This window comes from Pongo abelii, chromosome 10 (genome assembly GCF_028885655.2).
Source record: "Pongo abelii isolate AG06213 chromosome 10, NHGRI_mPonAbe1-v2.0_pri, whole genome shotgun sequence".
Lineage (NCBI taxonomy): Eukaryota > Metazoa > Chordata > Mammalia > Primates > Hominidae > Pongo > Pongo abelii.
In genome coordinates, this window is record NC_071995.2 from 71,833,045 (window position 1) to 71,857,818 (window position 24,774).

The 24,774-nt window shown below is 33.3% G+C and overlaps 1 non-coding gene across 1 annotated transcript; it reads right to left on the reverse strand.

Moving 5' to 3' along the window:
* Positions 1-20,535: 20,535 nt before the first annotated feature.
* LOC112135960 (U8 small nucleolar RNA) lies at positions 20,536-20,670 on the reverse strand. The gene has a single exon (XR_002917177.1). It is a non-coding gene; the product is annotated as a U8 small nucleolar RNA (small nucleolar RNA).
* Between the last annotated feature and the right edge of the window lie 4,104 nt (positions 20,671-24,774).

Sequence of the window (24,774 nt, forward strand, 5' to 3'; positions counted from 1 at the left end):
ATTCCAACAAAAAGTAATTTAATTTCTATTATGATTTTACCCTCACAACCAACCTATGGAGGGAATATTATCTCCAATGCAGTGTACTAGAAGGAAAAGTTTTTTCATAAATTATTTATGGTAGAGTGAAGCAAGTTTAATTTGGAAGCAAGGACCCTTCCCTAACGCTAAGTTGATTCCCAAATATAGAAAAAAATGCAAGTAAAAAATTTATACAAAAAAGTTTTACAACTGCAGTGAGGTGTTGTTTCTGCATACAAAAATATTTTTAAAAATGAACAAAATATCTCATGCTATGTTCAAAACATGTCTTTTTTCCCCTATGAATTACACAGCATCCCAAATATCCATTTCATAAAAGATGCAAAGGAAAGTCTCTTTGAATTACAGAAAAGTTTTCCCAGGCCTATTCTCAACTCTGCAAAGAAAACCGATTATTTTTATTCCAAGAACTGTTTTACTTCAGTCTTTGGATAATAACCCCTATGTATGACAGCCTTGATGTACATTCCAGAAAAAATATATATTTTCATTTGTTCTATATTTGTTTTTCACCTTTTACCTAAGCCACATATTTGTATGCACTCTTTTAGCACTTCTGAATCTGCTGATGTAGATTCATTTTTAATGTTATATAAATTTTCATTACAGTGTATGTATGCTAGTTGTAGATGAATTAGAAAACAAAACAGTTAATTAACAGAGAAAATGCATTGTTTGTTGAAAGCTGAGTTATAGTAAAAGTAAATCAAGGAAAGAACATCAGGAGTGCCTGTGAGTTGCTGTAGGAGTGAGAGAAGACCTCACTGAGAAGGTAACAGGATAAAACTGAGAGTGTGAAGGAGCAAGGGCTGTGGCTATCAAGGACGAAACAGGTGCCAAGTGATAATAAGTCTATTAAACACTTACTAGAATAGTGAGAGTAACTGGAGGTGAAGGAGCCAGAGAGAAAGTGGTAGAGATGTGGTCAGAGATGTAACAGGTGCCTGGATTCTTGTAACCCATTCTTCGTTCCTTGACTTGACTCTGAATATCTGGGAAGCCGTTGGAGAGTTGTGAGCTGACATATATTTATAGAATCACTCTGGCTCCATTTTGAAAATAAATTCAAAGTGAACAAGAGCAAAAGCAGCACAACAGTTAAGAGGCTTTTGCAATTATCTGGACATGTCAGTAATGGCAAAGTTTATTAAACATTTATTACTCAAGGTCTTAATTTTTAAAATTCTTATTGAAGTTAAAAATTCTCAATTTTAAATACCAACTAAATCTTCAAGTCTTAGAATGTATGAATAGTAGCTTCCTTACCTCACTCATGTTCATTGCACAGAGGCAACCACGTTCATGACCTTAAGGTGCCCCCATCCCCAGTATATTTTGCTCCTTATTTCTAAATCACATATTTTTCATGCAGTCTCTTTTCTTTTCGACTCTGGACACTATTTTTAGGCATTCTACAATGGAAAATAAAAATTTAGCCTTCTTACCTCCTCTTCCTACTGACAGACATGATACACACATACTTATAAACATACATCCCATTAGCCTATTTTATAAATATAGTCAGATTTAGCTAGACAAAATAGCCACTGATTCATCCTTATATAAAATCTTAGTTTTTCTAATATTTGCATATCTTAAACAATGTTGGAATGAAGGGCCCTGTTCATATATTTTGCCTTATGACAAATTTATAGAAAGGAGATTGCTGGGATGCAAAGTAAGTACATTTTAATTATCAATATATGGAGCCAAATTGCCCTTCAGCAAGATTGTATCAATTTATAGACCCAATGGTACCATTAATACTTGCTGGTACTTCCTGTCGAGAAAAAACTGGCCAAATCTAATTTTAAAATTGATCTCTTGTTATGTAACATTTGATTTTAATTTATTTTATACTGTAAATTTTCTTAATTTCCTGGAATATTGTCAACATTTTAGACTCTGTGCACGTGGAAAGAAAATAAGCTTCAAACTACAAAACAGAAGTGACAAGATATATACCTAAAGTATTCCTGAATAAACTTACTTACCACCTCAAAAGCAAAATTCTCTAACTACAAGAGAATGTGCCTGAAGACTAGTGATTTCAAAGGGTTCATGCTGACCCAAGCCAGTTTTATTTTACATATTTGGAGTACTAATCCTCGATTTCATTAGAAATGCAATTTATTGCACAAATGAGCATAGTTTGTTAGAGAATAATTTTAATTTTTCACATTATACTGAAACTATATCATTGTAGGCTATGTAGATGTAACACATCCAATCATAATAAATTTTGATATGGTTAAAACACTGGTTTTTGTTGTTGTTATTGTTGTTTGCAAAACTTGAATGACTCTTCCCAGATAATATGCATGCATTTCATTCTTAGCCTTTCATTTTCCCTTTGTGTGATTTGGTTAAAAAAGAGAGGCAAGTTGAACTCTAATTATTTCCACATCTATTGTTGTAAATTTTAATATATTTACAGACTAGTATAATTGTATACCACTTTTAAATTGAAAAGTATATTTTTTCTGAATAAATCATAGTCAAAATATGACAAGAAAATATGAGGCTCTCATAAAAAAATATGATAAGTCATGTTTCAACCATAAACAGAAAAACCATGTCATCCCCTCCTTTAGTAAAGTATGCCACTTATTTCATGAGAAAAGTGACATAAAAAGCCCTTTTTAATATTATTTCAAATTCTTCTTTAGGTTTTTTCCAGCAGTGTTCTATTTGCAGCATTTTATCCATTCAAGCACTGAGATGGAACTTGATTTAGATGGCATGTATGCACATTTTGTTTTCTACTGTTCTTGAGAATTTTTTCCTATATGTATGCAAAGGCACAGCTATAGAGGTGTTAATGGATGTCTATTCCAACTAACTCCTATATCAGCTTTCAATTAACTTTTCTTTTTTGTTTTATTTGTTTGTCCACACAGGAATATTATCTGTCCTGTATATATTTGTATATGAGAGATATATATATTTTACTGTATTTTCTTACCAAAAATAATTCTTTTAAATTTTAGAAGATTCACCAGAGTTGTTATTAATATTTCAATTTGACAATTTATTCCTATTCTCTTTAGGAAAAAAGTGAAAATATATAGGAGATCACTGCTCCTACATAAATAGCTGATTGATTTTCAGCTTCCCAGCTTAGTGACTTCAAAAGTAGAGAAAATGTTTAAGTTTTTTTAATATGAATATAGTACAAGCATTTCTGTCATAAACTAACCATGCCTGGTTTGTCTGTCCAGTTTTCATTACATTTCACCAGTGTCCTGGAAACTGATGCTGAGGCTATTCACCACAAAATAGCCAAAGTGGACTCCTTACCAGACCAGGCCTTGTTCAAGTGCATCTCCTGGCCTGAGTTGGCCTTCCCTAATCACACTAAAGAGACTCATTAATGTCTTGTTTATTTGAAATGAAATAGTGATATTGACAAAAGTAACTTAAAACTCAGAGGACGCCAGTACAACAAGAACATGAGAAGCTGCAGCCCTCAACTCAAATTAACTCTTTATGCCAATTTTGTCTCAGTTTCTTTCTTTAGGTAGACAAACATCATTGAAAATCAGTTAAGATAATGTTATCAGTTCAAAGAATAATTAAGATTCATCATTGTACAAGGAAACCTGAAATTCTATGAAATTTTACAGCTCACATATAAAAGAAATTTGATGGAAGTTTCTTTAAGTTTTCCTAAGGAAAAGACTAAGATTTTCTTGACATTACCAATAATGTAATGAGTAATAAAACAGAGATACATTTTCTTAAACTAATAATTTCTCTTATCCAAATTTGCTATAGGAAAACCCAAATTCTTTTTATAAAAAATGAATACCATAAAATTGTTGTCAGATAGAGATATAATCAAAGATAAAGCAGCCAATGATTATAGAAAAGAATTGTAATATGAAAGTGTTTAAAGCACTTAATTAAAATAAATGCTAATTTTTGTTCTGCATTTTATGACTGTGGTGATTAAGAAGGCTTTAACACATTTTTCTAAGCTTGACAAAGTTTAAACCAGACTTCTTCTTTACTCTGGGCCTCTGATCTCTATTTACTTGGAGCATTTACTTTAGAAAACTTAGAGTTGTAAATTATTTCTCTGCCCCTTTGAAATGTAAACTTTCTATATCTAGGAATGTCTTTCTCAGGGATCTGGGAGAAATTTCTCTGAAAGGCAATTATTTAAAAAAAAAAAATAGGGATCTCTCTTCCAGTCTCCATGGGAGAATAAGAGCCTAACTTCATTAAGTAACAATTAACAAACTGATAAGGTTTGGCTGTGTTCCTACCCAAATCTCACCTTGAATTATAATAATTCCCACGTGTCAAGGGTGAGACCAAGTGGAGATAATCGAATCATGGGGGCAGTTTCCCCCAGCTGTTCTCATGGTAGTGAATAAGTTTCACAAGATCTGATAGTTTTAAAAATGGGAGTTCCCCTGCACATGCCCTCTTGCCTGCTCCATGTAAGACATCCCTTTGCTCTTCCTTCATCTTCCGCCATGATTGTGAGGCCTTCCCAACCATGTGGAACTGTGAGCCCATTAAACCTCTTCCCTTTATAAATTACCTAGTCTCAGGTATGCCATTATTGCCACTATGAGAACAGACTAATACACAAACACAGATGGCCAATCATATTGACCAGTCTCCATCAATGTTCTGCAGTACTTTTCCACTAGTTCAGCTCAGCATTTAAAAGTCCTCCTGCCTTTTGTTTCAGCACAGTTGAGTTGTCTCTATTCCTTATTGCAATATTCTTGGCTCCTAGTGAAATAACCTTGAGTAAAGTCTTTCTTTCCACTTATAACATGTCCAGTGTAATTTTTCATTAACAGTGGTGTTTACTAGTTTTCCAATAATGTATAATTTCTTGACTTTTTCTTCTCTTTCTAAATAAATATTCACCTCTATATCTAATTTGTAAGTTTAATTTTGTTTTTTTGTTAAGGATCACTAATCCAGTTTTATAAGCTCCAAATTCCACAAAACTGGATTCATCTTTCCTCTTGCTTTTCACCCTAATCTCAAGTATCTAAAAATGTATCAGTTTATCCTCAACACCCTGCCTTCATTCAACATGAACTCAAGGCTTGACAATATTTTCTTTACAAATTCACTCACCAAAGTACAACCAATACATCAAGAACTGATTTCACCATCATTTTTGGAAAACTTTCTATGATCCTTCAGTAGGAATTTGCCTCTTTTCCTGTGATTAATAGCATTGTTTGCAATCTTGTAATATAATTTATTAAAGCCTGCCAACTATCAGAGCTATCTGTGTGCTTCCTCAAGCTTTTACAGTAGAGACTGTAAGTTTTTAGATTGCAGGGCATCTGTGTTATTAGTCTTTGTATCATCTTCATTAGCTAAAGCAGTAGACACAGAAATATATGTGGAATTAAATTGCTGCAACATGAATTTATTTGATTTAATTTAAAACCTGATTCTCATAAAAGAAATATTGAAAAATCTCCCAAGATAATAAGTTACTTGTAGAGGAAAAGTAATAATTGAGAAGAGAATATTCATGAAATCTTGTCATGTGTCTCAGGGAGATAACCTTCTTTAACGGCTCACAAATGAGCTCAAATTCTTCCTCTTCTTTTGAAGCTATCCCTGACATTTTATAGCCAGAGTTAAACTTATCTCTAGGAATACTAAATTTATCTCTAACTATCTGACTTCCCTACTAAACTAGAAGTTCTTGAGGTCATGGACAATGATCTTATTTGTCTCTTTGTCCTTGTTGCCTGGTTTAGAACTTTTTATCAACTGGGTGCTTGGTAATACTTATTAGAACAAAAGAAAGAAAAAAGGGAGGAAAGAAGAAATGGGAGAGGCAAAAAAGGAGAGAGAGACAGAGAGAGAGAGAGAGAGAGAGAGATGACCCCATAGTAATCAGATTAATCCCCATGTTTATCTGATTCCAAAGTAATGATCTTTTTTTTAGGTTACAGCGTCTCCCATCACGGGACCAAGAACCAGCTGCAGAGAAAACCCAGTTCTGACAAAAATTAAGACACACACACAGACACACACACACAAATATAAATGCCAACACTCTTGAAGACTATCATTTCCTTTTTCCATGTAAATTACACAGCAATCGGCATAAATAGGTTGAATAAAAGATGTATAAAGAAGATGTTTTAAAAATCCAAAGAAGCTGTTCCTCCCACATCCCTCAATATGCATATACCATTCAAAGTATTTTATTTTAAAGCTAAGAATACTTCTCTTTAGCCAGTGATACATGCTAGGGCAAACACAATTACCTACTCACAAATGGACTTGCAAACTCTCTCTTTTCTTGTTATCCCATTCATGTGTTCTTTTATATTTATTTTATTTTAATACAAATTTTCACTGAAAAATCACAGAATTATTTTATAAAATTTACAACATACAAATGAACAAAAAGAAAACTAAACCAGTCTAAACATTCAACAGAGAATCTTAGTCAAGATTCTGTTGCAGCGACTAAAGTGCTGGCAATAGAGACACAGAAAAATAGAATGCTGTTGCCTGCAAATTTATCATTTTCATATATCGCTAGCATACTATAATGTATTACAAATGAACGGTAGGATAAGAATCAAAGATGGATGTTTTAATCTTTGATAATAAAATTCCATAGACTGGGTGGCTTAAAAAATAGTCATTTATTTTTCACAGTTTTGGAACCTAAAATGTCTAAGTTCAAGGTGCTGGCATATTCAATTTCTGGTGAGGCCCTCTTCCTGGTTTGCAGATTGTTGCCTTATCACTATGTCCTCAAGGGGCAGAGAGAGAGAGAGAGAGAGAGAGAGAGAGAGAGCAAGCTCTAACCTTTCCTTTTCTTACAAAGACACTAATCCCATTATGAGGACCCACTCTCATGACTCCATCTAAACCAAATTATCTTCCAAAGACCCTATGTACAAGTATCACTGCATTAAGAGTTAGGGCTTGAATTTAGGAATTTGAGGGAACACAAACATTCATCCATAACAATAACCCTGAGTTTACAGTGGTTGTTCCTTTTTAGAAACAGGAACAGATTTGAGGACATATCCAGAGCTTTGTCTTTTTGCAATAGAGTATCTTATATTTGAGTTGCATATTATACATTCAAGTCCATTGGTGAAGTAAGCAGTTAGATATGTGAGTTAACACTTAAAGGTAAAAGAATCAAGGCTTGTCACTTAAAATTGTGGGAAGTTGATTTGAAACAATATTTCGTATGTGAAGCTGTTCAAATTTCAGAATTTGGTTTCTTAAGAAAACAGAGGGCTGAGCACAGTGGCTCACACCTGTAATGCCAGCACTTTGGGAGTCTGAGGAGGGAGGATTCCTTGGGCCCAGGAATTTCAAGTTACAGTGAGCTATGGCCATGCCAGTGCACTCCAGCCTAGGGACAGAGTGATATGCAGTCTCAAATAAATAAGTAAGAGAAGACTATTATTTATTCAGTTGTTTTTTGGTAGCATTTTCACCTTACAATTCTTATTTTATAGTTCTAAAAACTTAAAAAAAAATAAAATGGATGGTTACTTTGAATGCTAATTCCCTCATTCTGGATTTTCTGAAAAATTCTAGTTTAGATACTGAAAAAAAAAAAAAGAAGTGCATATATATTCAAGACAGTCACATGTAGCTGATTTTGCCAGAAGAGATTTGTTGACAAAAAGGACCAAACTTTGTAAAATCTTTGAAGAGAGATATTATGAACCAAATGTGAGTGACCATGACCTGAAGCACAGTGTTAAGAGGTCCAGATTACAGCTTGGTTTTGTACATTTTAGGGAGATATAAGACATCAATACATGTGAGAAATACATTGGTTCATTCTGGAAAGGCAGGAAAACTTGAAGCAGGGGCTTACAGGTCATGGGTGGAGTCAAAGATTTTCTGATTGGTAATTGGTTGAAAGAGTTATTATGTAAAAACTTGGGATTAGTAGAAAGGAATGTCTGAGTTAAGATAAGGAGTTGTGGAGACCAAGGTTCTTATTACAGAGATGAAGTCTCATAGGCAGCTGCCTTTAGAGATAATAGATGGCAAGTGTTTCTTATTCAGAACTTTAAAAGTTGCTAGATTCTCAGTTATCTCTTTAGGATTTGGAGGGCCTGGAAAAACAAAGATCTAGTTGTGTTAATAGAGAATTTTTACAGATGCAAATTTTCCCCCACAAAAGATGGCTGTGCAGAATCATTTCAAAATATGGCAAAGAAAAATATTTTGGGGTAAAATATTTTGATTTCCTTTTTTATCTGTCATGTGATGTTATGCCAGAGTCACACTGAAAAGTAAGCCACATTATATAGTGTTAAATGAAACCCATTTGATGAGATTTTATGGTTTGTAGAGCATGACTCCCCAGGCCCCTTGGGAATTTGGGTAAGAAAAATAAAAAGTCAGAGTTTAGCCCTCAAGTTACTTTTTCTCTTGGTTCTGGAACACACATTTTATGTTTATGGAATAATTAGCTTTCAGTAAGTTATACATTGTTCCATGTGAGAAAAAAAGATATCAGATTAAATTGTACTGAGTCACTGAGCAATTTGAGATTACACACTTATGTTAATCTCCAAGTAATGATTTACCAGTTGTTATGGACTAGACATTCAGGTGCTTTGGGGAATTAAAAAAATACTCCTAAATTATACTAGTTATCTCCCTCTCCCTAGTCTGACATACATATATATATACATATACACACATATATAAAATATTCCACATATATTTAAATAAACTGAAATATACGTGTATGTGTACACAATTCCACAAAAAAATAAATTTGATGGAGAGAATAGTTAAGTTCTATAATGGGTCTGAAGAGAAAGGCTACATTTTGATAAACCAACATTCATTGGCAGGTATTAGCTTGGCAAGGCATCGGGTCTACAAATTAATGTTAATATCATATACTGATTGCACATCCTATGGCTAATTAAGCCTCATAAAATTGTCAAAATATATACTTCAGAGTGACCATTACTGCAGTGTAAAGACATTTGTACAAAAAAAGTTTTTTTTTCCCTTTTTGATCTCTTGACTGCCCGTAATCTGGAATTATTTGATGATGTAATAGCACAGGGTCTGTGATTTCTGAATTGATTACTGAGGAAAAAAAATCTATGGTGAGAGCATGCATATCAAACTGAAAGAACAGCCTGCTGATTACACAGAAGAACATTGCTATTTACATGCAAATATCTTTGTAATCAGCAGTGATAGGAAGGAAAATGTATGAGAATCTAAAACACTTAAGATTATAAGTGTTCCAACTTTCCTTAAGCGCCTACCTCAAAAAATGTTTTCTAATGAGAAGTGTTTCCAATAAGAAAGTTTAGTTCATTTAACAGAATCATAGCCGCATCTCGTTTGAAACATAGGATATTAATGGGTCTTATCTCTTCTCACTCTTCTAATTTCTTTCTCAGTTTTGTTCTTACAATTTTGGGTTGTCTTAAGCTAGATATCCTCTAGTCAATATTTTAGTCTTTGTTCAATAGCATTTTTAGAAATGAATGCTTAAAGCCTTAATTTTGTTCTTTTTAAAAGGGAGATAATACTGACTGCAGAAGGTATTTTTAGGTTTAATTAAAACAATGTATACTTTACTAGTTATCTGAGTGCTTGGGGTATCACTTAAGTACTCATAATTGGTGGCTTGTATTCATGTCATGTGTTTGTTTGTTTGTTTATTTTTTGATAAGCCTGAAATGAGTTTCCAATTCATGTGGCCATAAGAAAATCTCTGAGGAAATATTTTTTATGCACACAATTTTATAGGAGGTGAAGTACAATAGGCAATAAGCTACAATGTTAGCATAACTGTAGGACAACAAAATTGGAGGTTCATGATGGAAGGGATTTCTTACAAGTAATACTATTCCACACACAAAAAAGTCGCTTGATTATATTCCTAGTTTCAGGACCGAAATCCTGAGAAAAGATTGAAATGATTGTACTTGTACTTGGGAAACTGTTAAGGGTTAAAGTTTTGTTGTTGTTGCTGTTGTTGTTGTTGTTGTTGTGGCCAAATGACATTACACACGGCCATTAATTCTAAATTCGTGTGATCCAAGGTAACACAAGATATATATATATATGTATGTATATATATGTATGTATGTATATACATATATATATAAATACGCATGTATGTATATACATATACACATATATACACATGTATGTATATACATATATGTATATATACACATATATATATTGCCTATTTGAGGTATGAACAACAATGTATTAAAGTAGATTAGAAAAGCTAAGAGTTTTAATTGAAGTGACTGTCACAGTGTTATAATACTTGGCAGTAGGACAGCAGTTCTCAAAGGCAGTTCATGGTCGTATTCCAGTAGTCTTTGGAGTAAAAGATATTTTCAAAATAGTAGTAGGTACAACAAATACTGCTGTCAGCCAGATGCTTACATGCAAAAATATAAATTTGGGCACTTACCTCATATTGTATACTAAGATCAACTTAAGGTAGAGCACAGTGCTAAAGGCAAGAGCCAAAACTGTAAAATTCTTAGAAGAAAATAAAGTAGTCAATCTGAATAAACTTGGGTTAGAGCATGATATCTTAGCTATAAACCAAAAGCATAAATAATAATACAGAAGATTTTTAAGTTGAACTTAAAATTTTTGGAAGTTATACTTCAAAGGACATCATTATAAAAGTAAAAAGACTACACAGAGACAGAAAAAAATGTTGGTCCAGCCAAGTTAACACATAAAATTAACAATCATCACATATACCCAGAGTGTATAAATAACCCTTACAACTCAAAATAAACTCAAAAATGAAAGGGTAAATAACCCAGTTTAAAAAAAGACACAGAGTTTGAATAGTCATTTCTCTAAAGAAGATATATGAATAGATAACAAGTACATGAAACAATGCTCAACATCATTAGGAATTATGGAAACACAAATCAAAATCGTAAGATACCACTTCATACACTGTCTAAAATAAAAAAGACAAACAATAACAAGTGTTGGTGAAAACATGGATAAATTGGAACCTCTATACATTCTCTGGTAGGAATATAAAATAGTATATTTGCTGAGGAAATCAGTTTGACAATTCCTGACAATATTAAACATAGAGTTACCACTGACCTGATAATTCCACTACTGGATATCTTAGAGAAATGAAACCATTGTGTACAAACAAAATTTTTTTTTTGAGACAAAGTCTTGCTCTGTTGCCCAGGCTGGAGTGCAGTGGCATGACCTCAGCTCACTGCAACCTCCACCTCCCAGGTTCAAGCAATTCTCTGGCCTCAGCCTCCCAAATAGCTGGAATTACAGCACCACACCCAGCAAATTTTTGTATTTTTAGTACAGATGGGATTTCACCATGTTGGCCAGGCTGGTCTCAAACCTCTGACCTCGTGACCTGCAGAGTTATTCACAATAGACAAAAGTAGAAAAACCCATCAACCAACATTAGTCCATCAACTAATAAATAAATAGATGTCATCTATTCACATGATTAAATGTTTGGCAAAAAAAAAAAAAAGGAATGCAGTACTGGCACATGCCACAATATGGAAGCACCTCTAAAACAGTATGATAAATAAAAGAAGCACGTCATAAAAGGCCACATGCCTTATGGTACTATTTATATAAAATGTCCAGAATAGGCAAACGTATACAGATAGAAAGAAAATTAGTCATTGCAAGTTGCTGTGAGAGGGAAATGGGGAATGAGATATTGGATATAGAGCTTCTATTTACATTGATGAGAATGTTCTGAAATTAGATTATGTTAATTATTGTATAATTTAGAAAATATACTAAAAAACACTGAATTTTATACTTTAAACAGGTAAATGTGGTATGTAAATTTTATCTCAATAAAGCTAAGATAATATTAAGATGTCAATTGACTTTTTCTTATCTCTTAACAAGAGTACAGTGGATATTTCCAGAGGCTACATGAGATATCACTGTAGATTAATATAAGGTCAGATATAAACATTCTAATGTCTTCTTCTAAACCAAATAATAAAGAGATTTGCAAAAGGATAAAATAGTGCTTTAGAAAATGTAAAGCAATGTCTTGAAAAATATATTTATTTTCATAAAAATGTATTACTTTTTGTTAACATATATGTAAGTTTGTTATGTTTAAATGAATTAAATATTTTTTAAATGTTCTGAGTTTTCATTTCTAATACAGTAAATATATAAAGATTTTATTTACATAAACAAAAGCTCTTAGGTGTCTTCAATGTTTTTAAAAATGTAAAGTTACTCTGAAAGCAAAATATCTGAAAACTGTGAAAATTGGCTAATAAAGAAACAAATGAATGGTTGCAATAGATAGTATAAGAGTGTGTCACCTTTCTATTTCATATACTGTGGCTGGAAGATAAATTGTACTGTAAGAAAATCCTCTTTTTCATATATTATGATGCATAAATGTTACAATGAAACTTTCTGATGATTACAGAAACATGAAAATAGAAAAGGGAAAATTATTTTTAGTGTAGTTTAGTTTGTATTGTTTTGACTCACTAAATGAATGGAGCAAAGAGATTGCTATTTTTTCAGACATCTTTTTCTCTGCAAAATCTCTCCATGAATTAATTAATGGTAATGAAGTACTTTGAAAATGAATATATGGTATAGTTGTCCTTTGTGATCAAAGACAGCTCTGCTTATGAACATAGCAAAGAGCATATTTCAAGGACAGTAACTCCAGCTAAGAGGAGAGATATTTTCTGAGTAACTTTGAATATGAAGTTTAGTCCAAAAAACGTTCAACTAGGAAATAAATACTCAGGAATGCATGCATACCTTAGGTGAAAATAAACAGCAGAGGAAAGACACTATATGACGGTTCTTAGTATTTGTTGCTTCTTTTAAATTATACAATTCTAGGCAAATTCTAATAAAATTCTGATGAAATTTCAGATCTAGGCTTGACTCTGCCACTGAAAAAAAAAAAAAACTGATTTAAACTTATTATACCATTTTCCAACCTGTGAATTCATAAAAATAATGCAAATCTCATAAGAATTCTGGAAGACTTAAACAAAAACTGGAGTTCAATAAATATTTAGCTTTTTCCATGGCCACTTTGTATTACATAGATAGGGCAATCAAGGCATTAAAGAATAGCAACTTACCTAAGATAATACAAGCACTAGTAATAGGTGCCAGCACAGTTATTAGTTCAAATCTTATTTTAAATGCCCTGACCTGTTTTACAACACTCTACTTTATTTGTGAAGTGAAAAGAACTGCACAAATATAAGCTATTCTGATTACAAAAGTAAAATAAAATTAAAAGGCACTTTTTGTTGAATTTAAGAATCATAAAATTATATGACTAGAAAGGACTCCTAATGGCTATTTCGGGACTGTACTCAGATCAACTCTAACAGTTATCATCTGCCTGTTTTCAATGAAAAAATTCAAATTCCAGTATTTAGCAACTTGCCATAATATTTTTATTTTTATTTTTACTTTTCTCAATGAAAATTGAGATTGCTTCTACCAAGGCTATAGTATTCACAAACAACACTTACTTGGACTTGAGGAGCCCTATTCAGTCCTTTCATTTTACAAAGTCACATAAGTTGGGATCAGTCTCTTTCTTATATTGTCCTAAGTCTCATTGTGCATGCAAGGTGCAATACTATTCCTTATTTAATGAGGTAAAAATCTCAGTTTCAAGGACAAATGACTATTCTCCATCAAAAGTTAAAATATTCTGCATACCTTGGTTGGCCCAGTGGGACTGAATAGCAAGAGTGAGTTATGAAGGAAGGAAGGAAGGGAGGGAGGGAGGGAGGGAGGGAGGGAGGGGAGAGCACTTGATGATGGGAATGTGGACGTAAATGAAACATTGACGGAGGTGAAAATAGGTAGATACACTGAAAGGCCTAACAATGAGTTTTACATGCCATGCCAATGTTTTTAAAAAAGAAAAAGTTCAACTAGTTAATATTTTAAGGTGTTGTTATAAAATATTCTCAATTTTCCTATAAGTTGAAGATTTGGCAATTTTCAGTCTTCATTACCTCAAGGCAACAAGTATTTGGAGCTGAGCTGTGACTGTCATCTTTGACTGGAGTGACCTCTAAAGGTATAGTCTGCAGAACACTGGGTCTCTGATACCCTTTCAACATGTTCATGAGGTCAAAACTATTCTCATAGTTATACTAAGATGTCATTCACCTTCTTCCCTGAGTTGACATTTCCATTTATGGAACAACAGCAATAATGAGTAAAACTGCTGTCCCGTAAGGAGTCATCAAAGTAGTGGCCCAAACTGTACTAGTAGTTCTCTTCTTCATTGCTACACACTCGTAATTTAAAAATACATACGGTTTAACTTTAAAATGTCCTTGATAAGGCATTAAAAATGCTAATTTTATTAAAACTCGTCTCTTGCTTGTGCATGTAATAGTCTATGTAATAAAATGGGAAATATGTAGAAAGCAGCTCTGAAGCATACCAGTCCATCATGTTTGTCTTGAAGAAAAGCACTAGTACAATTACTCGAGCTGCAAGCTGACTACCTGCTTTATTCATGCAACGCTGCTTTACTAGAAAGACTCACAGACAAACTGTGGTTATTGAGGCTGGGTATTTGGCAGACATTTTCTCTAAAGTGAAAAACGAGAGTTTCATTTAAAGGAAAATATCTTACTGTGTTTGATAAGAAATGTGTCAATCTTTGGAATATCTGCATAACTCAGTATACCAACATTTTCCCAATGAACAAAAACTCAAGGAACAAAACCATGCATGAGTATCTGCCCCATTCAAAGTACAAAATGTAATGGAATAGATCATGAAGAGTTCATTGTTATGATTTCACATTCCAAAATGCAACAAACTTCTAAAAAGCTACTACTTGTCATAAATTGATGCTAATCTTGCTATAGTACAGAGGAAGACAAATAAATTTTATATTTAAGTGGTTATCATTTTCATTCCTATTAAGAGTAGATTGAATAGGCAAGTGGACTTCACATGTAATCATTGTTCATGTGAAAGGCTATACAGGTATATCATCATTTCTAACACAGAATTGATTATTTTTGATAGATGTGATACTACTATATTTAATTTATAAATTAATTACATTGTTTATGAAGGGTACGTCAATTTATCTTGAAAGCTATAAAAAGAAGCGTTGAACATATGTAGTACCATATAATTATTCACATATATTTTATATTTTGAAGTTATTTGATTAGAATCAATTACACCTGTTTTAACATTCACATAAGAATTTGTAAAAGATATGCCATCCATTCACTTTCAGGTATTTAACACTAATTATCTTAAAATTGCACTATGTAAAAGTGTTAAGTAAGATGTTTGTTAAATGCAGATTTTTAGGTTGGGTACAAAATGCATAGTCCTCTTTGTGAGAATAACTACAAGATAATTTTCATCTCACTTTTTTTAGAACAACAACAAAAATATGACTTTATGAGCAGTTGGATTTAATTTTAGCATATTGGGCATATTTAGTCATGTGGTTGATCTCTTTATATTTTTAAAGTTCACATTGCCAGAAACAGGGCTTCTCAGTAGCAAATAGGTATAAAATTATGGCATGCAATACTATCTTCGTTTCTGAAACGACTTGATATTTCTATTATTGCTGTACTTTTGGGAAATGCATTGTGTTATTTTTTAATTATATTTTGATCGCATTTTTTTTTTTTTTTTTTTTTTTGAGATGGAGTCTTGCTCTGTCGCCCAGGCTGGAGTGCAGTGACGCAATCTCGGCTCACTGCAAGCTCCGCCTCCCGGGTTCACGCCATTCCCCTGCCTCAGCCTCCCAAGTAGCTGGGACTATACGCGCCCGCCACCACGCCCAGCTTATTTTTTTGTATGTTTAGTAGAGACGGGGTTTCACCATGTTAGCCAAGATGGTCTCAATCTCCTGACCTCGTGATCCGCCTGCCTCGGCCTCCCAAAGTGCTGGGATTACAGGCGTGAGCCACCGCGCCTGGCTGATTGCATTTTTAATTATACAGGTTACATAAAAGTCCATTTTCATTGTAAAGAGAATAGAAAGGTATATGTTTGAAAGAGGGAAACTTCCATTTACCCCACACTCCAATTTTCTTTCAAAATATCTAAGTATGTTAAATTCAAATATTTTTGTTATTGATTAATCTTTGTTTTTTAAGTATTAAAAATGTGAAGTTTCTGACTTTTTAGAAGTGATTTAGATACACTTATTTCAAAAAGTATGTAACATTTAAAATTTAGAAGTATAAAAATAACATAATCACAAATTTTCACTACCACAATTATTATTTTTAATAGTTGCTATCCATTCTTCTAGTCATTTTCTTAATAGTCTGTTGTATAAATAAGACCATACGTGCTATCTTTCTTACGTATGAAAACAAAGTACTGTTTGAAAACCTATTCATATACACACACAGTCAGATTTCTCAACACACCCACTCTGGTGTGTTTCATAAAAGCCACCTCATTCATGAGTTTGTGCTGAATTCTTCAAGCCCAAAGTAATATACTGCCTCACATCTATTACTTTATGTTAATATTTAATGTTTAATATGGTTTTTCAATGGTATAGGGAAACACTGTCCAATTTATATTTTAATGCTACTTTATTTTTTAGAGACGTAGCCATGTTAATATATTTAATTTATTTCTTTTATTCTCAATAGTACATGTATACCATTCCTTTACTACTGGAAATTTTGAGTTATTACTAACTTTTGTAGTTTCAAACTATGCTTAATAAACATGGTTGTTCAGATTCTTGATCCAAAGGATTTTTTGTGCTTTCCTAGAAATTAAGATGCTGGATTATAAGGCAGACAAATTTTTTATTAAATTACATATTGCTGAACTATAATGAAATATAACATCATGTGTTTTATCCAAGTACTATTTGAAGAACAGAGTTTCTAATCATTTTCCTGCTGCATGGAAACATTTGCTACTGTTGGACATATTATGTCTAATAGGAGGTAATGGGTAAAGAAAACATACATTGTTATTTTCATTTGTACTTCTGTATTTTCTCAGGTCACTAACAAAATTACATTGTCTTGTTTACTAAAAAGATGTTTTACTTTTATTTCTTTTCTTTTTTCCTTTTTTCTTCTTTTTTCTTTTTTTTTTTCTTTTTCGACAGAGTCTCATTCTGTTGTCCAGGCTGGAAGGCAGTGGCACAATCATAACTGCTCACTATGGCCTTGAACTACTGGGCTCAGAACTTCCTCCTGCCTCAGCCTCCCACCTAGTAGCTGGTACTGCAGACACGCATCACAATGCCCAACTATTTTTATTTATTTATTTTTTGTAGAGAGGAGTTCTTGCTATGTTGCCCAGGCTTGTCTACAACTTTTAGCCTAAAGCAAAATTCCCACCTTGGCCTCAAAAAGCACTGAAATTACAGACATAAACCACTGTGCCTGGCCTATAATGTTTATATTTTACTGTGAATATGTTGTGTTTCTTTACCAATTATTTGTGTATCCGTCTTACTGATTTGAACATTTAATTTTTTGCTTACTTCTTATAGTTATATATATTGGGCACCCTTTGCAAGACTACTACTAAAATGCTAATTTTGTTGATGTCTTTCTGATACAATGTATTTTTCATTTTCTAGCAAGCAAATTTATCAAAGGCTTGATATTTCCATCTTTTAAGAAAATCAAACCTACTCCAAGTTGATAATACTTTTTACATATTTTTAACTTTTTTTGAAAAAAGAAAACTAAAAATTATTAGAGCGGTTTTAAGCTTACAGCAAAAATGAGCACACAGCACAGAGATTTTCCATATATGCCCTCTGATTCTAAATGTAAACATTGCCTCTCCTACTATTAACATCCCCTAACAGAGTGGCACGTTTATTACAAGTGATGGATCTACTTTAAAACATCATTATCACCCAAAGTCCACCGTTTACATGTTTACATTAGGGTTCACTCTAGGTGCAATATATTCATTTTTGTACATACACTGTGGTGTGCTTATAAGTTTTAAACTCCTTTGGGTAAATACAAATGAATATAATTTCTGGATTATATGGTAAGAGTTTGTTAAGAAATTGTCAAATTTTATTCCAAAATGGCTGTACCATTTTACATTTCCACCATAAATGAGAGTTGTTTTTTCCTCACATCCTTGCCAGGGTTGTTTTTGTCACTGTTCTCAATTTTTGTCCTTCTAATGGATGTGTACTTGTATCTCACTGCTGTTTTAATTTATATTTCCATAATACTAAGCATATTTCCTATGTCTATTTGTCATCTGTAGATTGCTGAGTTGTCTGTTAAGGTCTTTGGCTCATTTTTTAAAATCAGGTGGCTTACTTTCTTATGTTGAGTTTAAGTGTTCTTTTTGATAATAGCCCTTTATTATATATGTGTTTGCAATGTGTTTGTGTTTCCTCCCAGTTTGTGGCCTGTCTTCTCATTCTCTTCACTGTGTCTTTTATAGAACAGAAAATTTTAATTTTAATGAAGTCCAGTTTATCATCTTTCTATCATAGATTGTTCCTTTTGTGTCATTATTTAAAACATCATTGCCAAATTCAAGTCCATCTAGATTTTCTTATGTTATCTTGCAGGAGTTTTATAATCTGCACTTTACATCTAGGTTTGTGATACATTATGAGTTAACTTTTGTGAAAGGTATAAGGTCTGTGTCATTTTTTTTTTTTTTTTTTTTTTTTTGGTATTGTAAAAAGGAAAGTAGAGGTTCCTCTTCAAAGACTTTCCTCCCGGTCTAATTAGGAAAAAACAGTAGCTTCTCTTAGAAGCAAAATGTATTCAAAGACATGTGCTAACATTCTTAAATATCTGCTAGCTGTGATAAAGAAATCAAGGTACTTTATGTTCTTAGCTCCCACAATTTAGCCTAAATATTTGCCCTGGCATGCTTATACTGGTTCAAGCAAGCATTAGGTCACAACCTGTTCCTATTCCTTATTTGAAGGTGTTTTTACCTTTCTCAGCATTCCACAAGTTACTTCCTCCTTCTTTTGTTCTCCTATGCCTTTGCCTCTTTTAAAAAGTTCTAAGTTGCTAGCCAATCAGGACAAACACAGAATGTGAGGTCCCGTTCCTGCCCATGGAAACCGGACACAGCAGTAAGGTGGATGTGTCGGGTTATAAATGACCCTGTCTCCTTTGTTCAGTGTACTCTCGTGGCAAAACTGCTGGTGAGTGTACCCTTTCTGCAGAAAGTAAAAATGGCCTTGCTGAGGAAATTAAATTTATGTTCAAATGCTATTTCTTTATGGCACCAGGGAACAAACATTTCTAACAGTATGTATGCCCAGTTGTTTTCAGCAACATTTGTTGAAAAAGACGATCTTTTTTGCATTGTACCGTGTTCATTGTCAAAGACCAGTTAGCTATATGTGTATATTTATTTCTGTGGCTCTATTGTGTTCCACTGATCTTTTTTTTATTCTTTTACCAATACCACAATGTCTTGATTACTGTAGCTGTCTAGTAAGTCTTAAAGTTAGATAGCATAAGTTCTCCAATTTTGTTCTTCTTCAATATTGTGCTGGCTTTTGGGTCTTTTGCGTCTCCATATAGACTTTAGATTAGTTGTATTTTTGGAAGTGTTTCAGAAGAATTCATATTAATTAGTATTTAAATGCTTTGTAGAATACATCATTGAAGCAAGTCAATAGATCCTGAACATTTTTATTTGGTGAGAGATTATTATTCACTGATTCATCTCTTTATTCATTATTGGTCTGCTCAGATTTTATATTTCTGCATGATTCAGTGTTGGTAGGTTGTATGTCTTGAGGAATTCATTTATTTCCTCTCGGTTATCTGATATGTTGGCATATAATTGTTTATAGTAGTCGCTAATGATCCTTTGTATTCTTGTTTTATGTATTAATAGCCCCATAAGTTTTAGTATTTTGTGTTTTCAATTTCATGTGTCTCAAAATATTTTTAAAATTTTTCTTTTGATTTATTCTTTGACCCTTTGGTTGTTCAAGAGCAGGTTTTTAAATTTCCACATATTTTAAATTTTCCAGTATTCCTCCTATTGTTGATTTCCAGTTTCATGTCATTATGGTCAGAAAAAATTCTTGACATAATTTCAATCTTGATTGAAATGTGTTAAGACTTGTTTTATGGCCTAACATATTATCTATCTTGGAGAACGTTCCATGTATATTTGAGAAGAATGTATATTCTGTTGCTGTTGAATGCAATATTCTCTACATATTTGTTAGGTCTCTTTGGTGTAAAATTTAGTCAAGTCCAAAGTTTCCTTATGGATTTTCTGCCTTGATGATTTATCCATTATTGAAAGTAGTGTATTGAAGTCCCCTACTGTTATTATATGGTTGTCTATTTCTTCCTTCAATTTATTTTTGTGTGCTAATGTTGGATGTATATATATTTACAATTGTTATATCCTCTTAAGAAATTGCCCACTTTATCATTATATAATGACTTTCATTGTCTTCTTTTTATTATATCAAAATCATCAGAAAGAATGCAATAGGAACAATCAGGATGTTTCAAGTCCTGATTATGTATAGATGTTGACCGTGTTTCATGCATCTCCAATAATCATGTTATAATCTGTCCTCCAAAAGGAAGAACAGAAAAAGATTATCCCACCTGATGATCATTATTTTCTGTTACAATTTTTTACTTAAAGTCTATTTTGTCTAAAATAAATATAGCTACCCTGCTATCTTTTGGTTTCCATTTGCATGAAACGTATTTTTCTATTCCTTCATTTTCAGCCTATGTGCTTCCTTAAAGCTGAAATAAGACTTTTGTAGGTAATGCATAGTTAGGGCTTATCATTTTCATACATTCAGCCTCTCTACTTTTTATAATAAAAATTTCTGTTAAAGTTAGAAGCCTTGGCCAGGCATGAGGGCTCACACCTGTAATCCCAACACTTTGGGAGGCCAAGGCGAGTGGATCACCTGAGGTCAGGAGTTCGAGACCAGCCTGGCCAACATGATGAAACCCCATCTCTACTAAAAATACAAAAAAATTAGCCAGGCATGGTGGCATGTGCCTGTAATCCCAGCTACTTGGGAGGCTGAGGCAGGAGAATCGCTTGAACCCCGGAGATGGAGGTTGTAGTGAGCCGAGATTGCGCCACTGCACTCCAGCCCGGGCGACAAGAGTAAAACTCTATCTCCAAAAAAAAAAAAAAAAAAAAATGTTTGAAGCCTCCTGGCAATTTAAGAAAACACCATTGTGTTCATATAAAATATTATTTAATCCAAAACGACAGAAAAGAAAATACATAAAAGTAAACCTACTCACATATTTCTTGTCATCTTCTTACTTCCCGTTTTCAAAGTCTATGTTAAATTTATATTTACAAAGTTCTACAAAATCTAATGTTTTGATTAAATTACTTAACATTTCACTATTAAAAGTAATTTTTTATAGATAAGAAGTTACGATCATCATTTTGTCTATCCTGGCTGTTTTATAGAACCTCCAACAATTTGTCAAGTACGGTTCAGGTTTTTCAGCCCACAAACTGAGCAGGTTTCCAGAAGAAGTTTCTGCTAGTGGGTTTTTGCCCTGATAGGTTGTGAATCTCTGTATTTGCCTATTGTTCTCTCCAGTTTTGGGAGCAGCACTTTGTCCCATAACCTCACTTGTCTTATAGATGCAATAAAAATTATGGATTATTTTCTGTTTATTTAGCTTCCTACTTGTTAGGATAGAGTGGCAACTACCAAGTGACTTACGTGTGGGGCCCCTATATATTTTTAAAAGTATGTTTTTCAGGCTGAGTGCCAGTGGCCCATGCCTGTAATCCCAGCACTTTGGGAGGTTGTGGCAGGTGGATCACTTGAGATAAGGAGTTGGAGACCAGCCTGGTCAACATGTTGAAACCCCATCTCTACTAAAAATACAAAAATTAGCCCACTGTGGTGGAATGCACCTGTAATCCAAGTTACTTGGGAGGCTAAGACATGAGAATTGCTTGAGCCTGGGAGGGGGAGGTTGCAGTGAGTTGAGAGTGCACCACTGCACTCCAGCCTGGGCAACAGAACAAGATTCTGTCTCAAAAATAAATAAATAAATAAATAAATACATAAATATATATATATATATATATATGTAAAATATTGGTTTTTCAATTATACATCTTAAACAATAAGATTATATTTTAAAATAAACTAAGCAATAATGATTAAACTTCTTTTCCAAAAAACATACTGATATTTACCTTTCTCTATACAATTAATTTTAAATTTTATTTATTTCCAATGGATCTGAACCAACATACACCATACATAAATGACTAATATGTTTACCACAGTATTTTGTTCTCTCACTTTATTTGCCTAATACCTTACAAAGAACAAAGAGTTATAATTAACATACATTTAAATATGTCTTAATAACTAATAAATATCATTCACTTAACTGCCGATTTTATTTTTTGAAAACAAATACCATTATTGTGTCTTTATAATTTCATGGGAATTTTATATAGTAATTCATTCTTTAAATTCAATGAATATCATAGTTATTTTATAGATTGCCTGAAGTTAGAGATAAATTTGAGAGACTTTAACATATTTGTAATACTGATGTTTTACCTACAGTAACAGGATATCACTCATTATTTATCCATTTAGTCAAATATTCATTAATGTCTTTCAATAATAATTTATGTTTTGGTCAATAAAGGTCTTGTATACGTTTGTTATTATGTTTAATTTACTCCTAAGCACCCGAAAATTCTTTGCTGTTTTCTTATTTCATTTTCTGATTACCAGTCCTATATAGAAATTCTTCTGACTTTTAAACATTAAACTTGAATTCTAATCAGATAACTTCATTAAATGTCATTTTATAAATGTCACATCACTTTATAAAAAATAAGTATTCACATTTTCTGTTTATTATTCAACAAATAACCTTTTGATTTTTATTATGGGCATGACGTGTTAGGTACTGAAAGAGACACACACATGAAATAGAGATCTCTTTAGTGATGCCTCACTAGGGTGTTACATTCAGTTCAGTCTGAAGTTGACTCCTTACATATTTTAATTTCAACCTAAAGGTTTCTCTGTACATAATAAACTGCAACCTAACTGGATGCATAAACAGACTATAACGTACTCTCGTGTCAATCACCGACTTTCAGCCAACTAAGGGTGGCCAACTGTTCAAACCATGTTCAAATAAGGCAAATACCAAACTATATCTGGCAGTTTCTGTACCTCCCTTCCATTTTCTGTACGTCACTTTCTTTTTTCTGTCCATAAATCTTCCACCACACAGCTCTGTTACTGGTGGAGGGTCTTGACTATGAGTTGTCCAGGTTTTCAGTGTTTTTAACGAAGAATTGGACAAAATGCATGAAGAAAGGAACAAAAGATGAAGCAACAAAAGCACAGATTTATTGAAATAAAAGTACACTCCACAGAGTGGGAGTGGGCTTGAGCAAACTGCTCAAGAGCACTGGTTACAGAATTTTCTGGGGTTTAAATACCTTCTAGAAGTTTCCCATTGGTTACTTGGTTATACCTAAGTAAATGAAGGAGTGGCCAATGACCAGTCTGATTGGTTGCAGGAGGTGACCAATCAGAGGCTGAAGTAAAGTTACAAAGTTACACTTTATGCATATGAAGACTGGTTGTAGGAGTGGACAAATCAGACGTACTTTCCATTTCTCATCTGAGAGGCAGTGGAAAGGGGTGGGGGTTGCAAAGACAGTAGCTTCTGATCTTTTTGTTCCTTGGGTATGGAGAGTTGGGGTTTTCCTTTTGATTCAGTTCGAGGAAGTCAGCATGAATTGGCCACATGTTCCCTGTCTCCAGACCCTATTCTACTGCCTCAGCTCCACTGGAGTCTCACTGAGCCTACTCTGGCTTTGGAGGTGCCAAGTGACCAAGAGAGATTCTCAGAGGCCCATTGCATCTATTTCTCTCTTGCATCAACTGGGCATCATGGTAAGTTCTCTAGTGGATTCCAAAGCTCTGCAGATTTGTGTTTTGAGCTCTCCAAGTTTGAGCAAATTTCTGATCTAACCTGGGTTTGGAAGTCATGACAGACTGGACTGTTTCCAGAATTGGATTGGTTCTGGTAATTAACTGGCTTAGATTCAGTTTGAGGCCTCTTATGTCTGACTGGGTCAGAGAGAAACTAGTAATAAATGGCAATATTGCAGGGGCCGTAAACTTCAGCTTTTGAAAATTTGCAGGGATTTTTGTGTTCTACCCCTTTGTTTATTTTTCTTGTGTGCTTAGCTAGGGAAAGGTCATTTCCTAGGTTGATCAAGGGGATCTGAGAGCCAAAGCCAAGATTCAAGGCAAAAAATGGGATCCTTAATTTCTAAAGAACTGAGTAATCTGCTTTCCAGCTATGCCTAAATTTACATATATAAACGTTAGGCTTGGGAAGTGGTACACGCTTAGCGAAATAGCAAAATCCTACTGAAGATAATTTAACATTACAGTGAAACATTCCAAATGAATAACACTGCGCTTTAAGAAGTGCAGTGGAAAATGAGGACTCTCAAATTAGACTCATCCAGGAATGAGTGCAGATAGATATGCAGAAGCTTCTAAAAAGATTTCAATACTTTTATTGCTTTTTAAAAAAGACTCTTTATAAAAAGAAAATAAAAAGCTTACATGACCAATTGATAAGAAAAATTAAATCTGCTAACCTATGGCTTAGTTACAATCTAGCCCTGAATGTGAAAGAATCCTACCCTAAAGTGTTTATAGAAGGT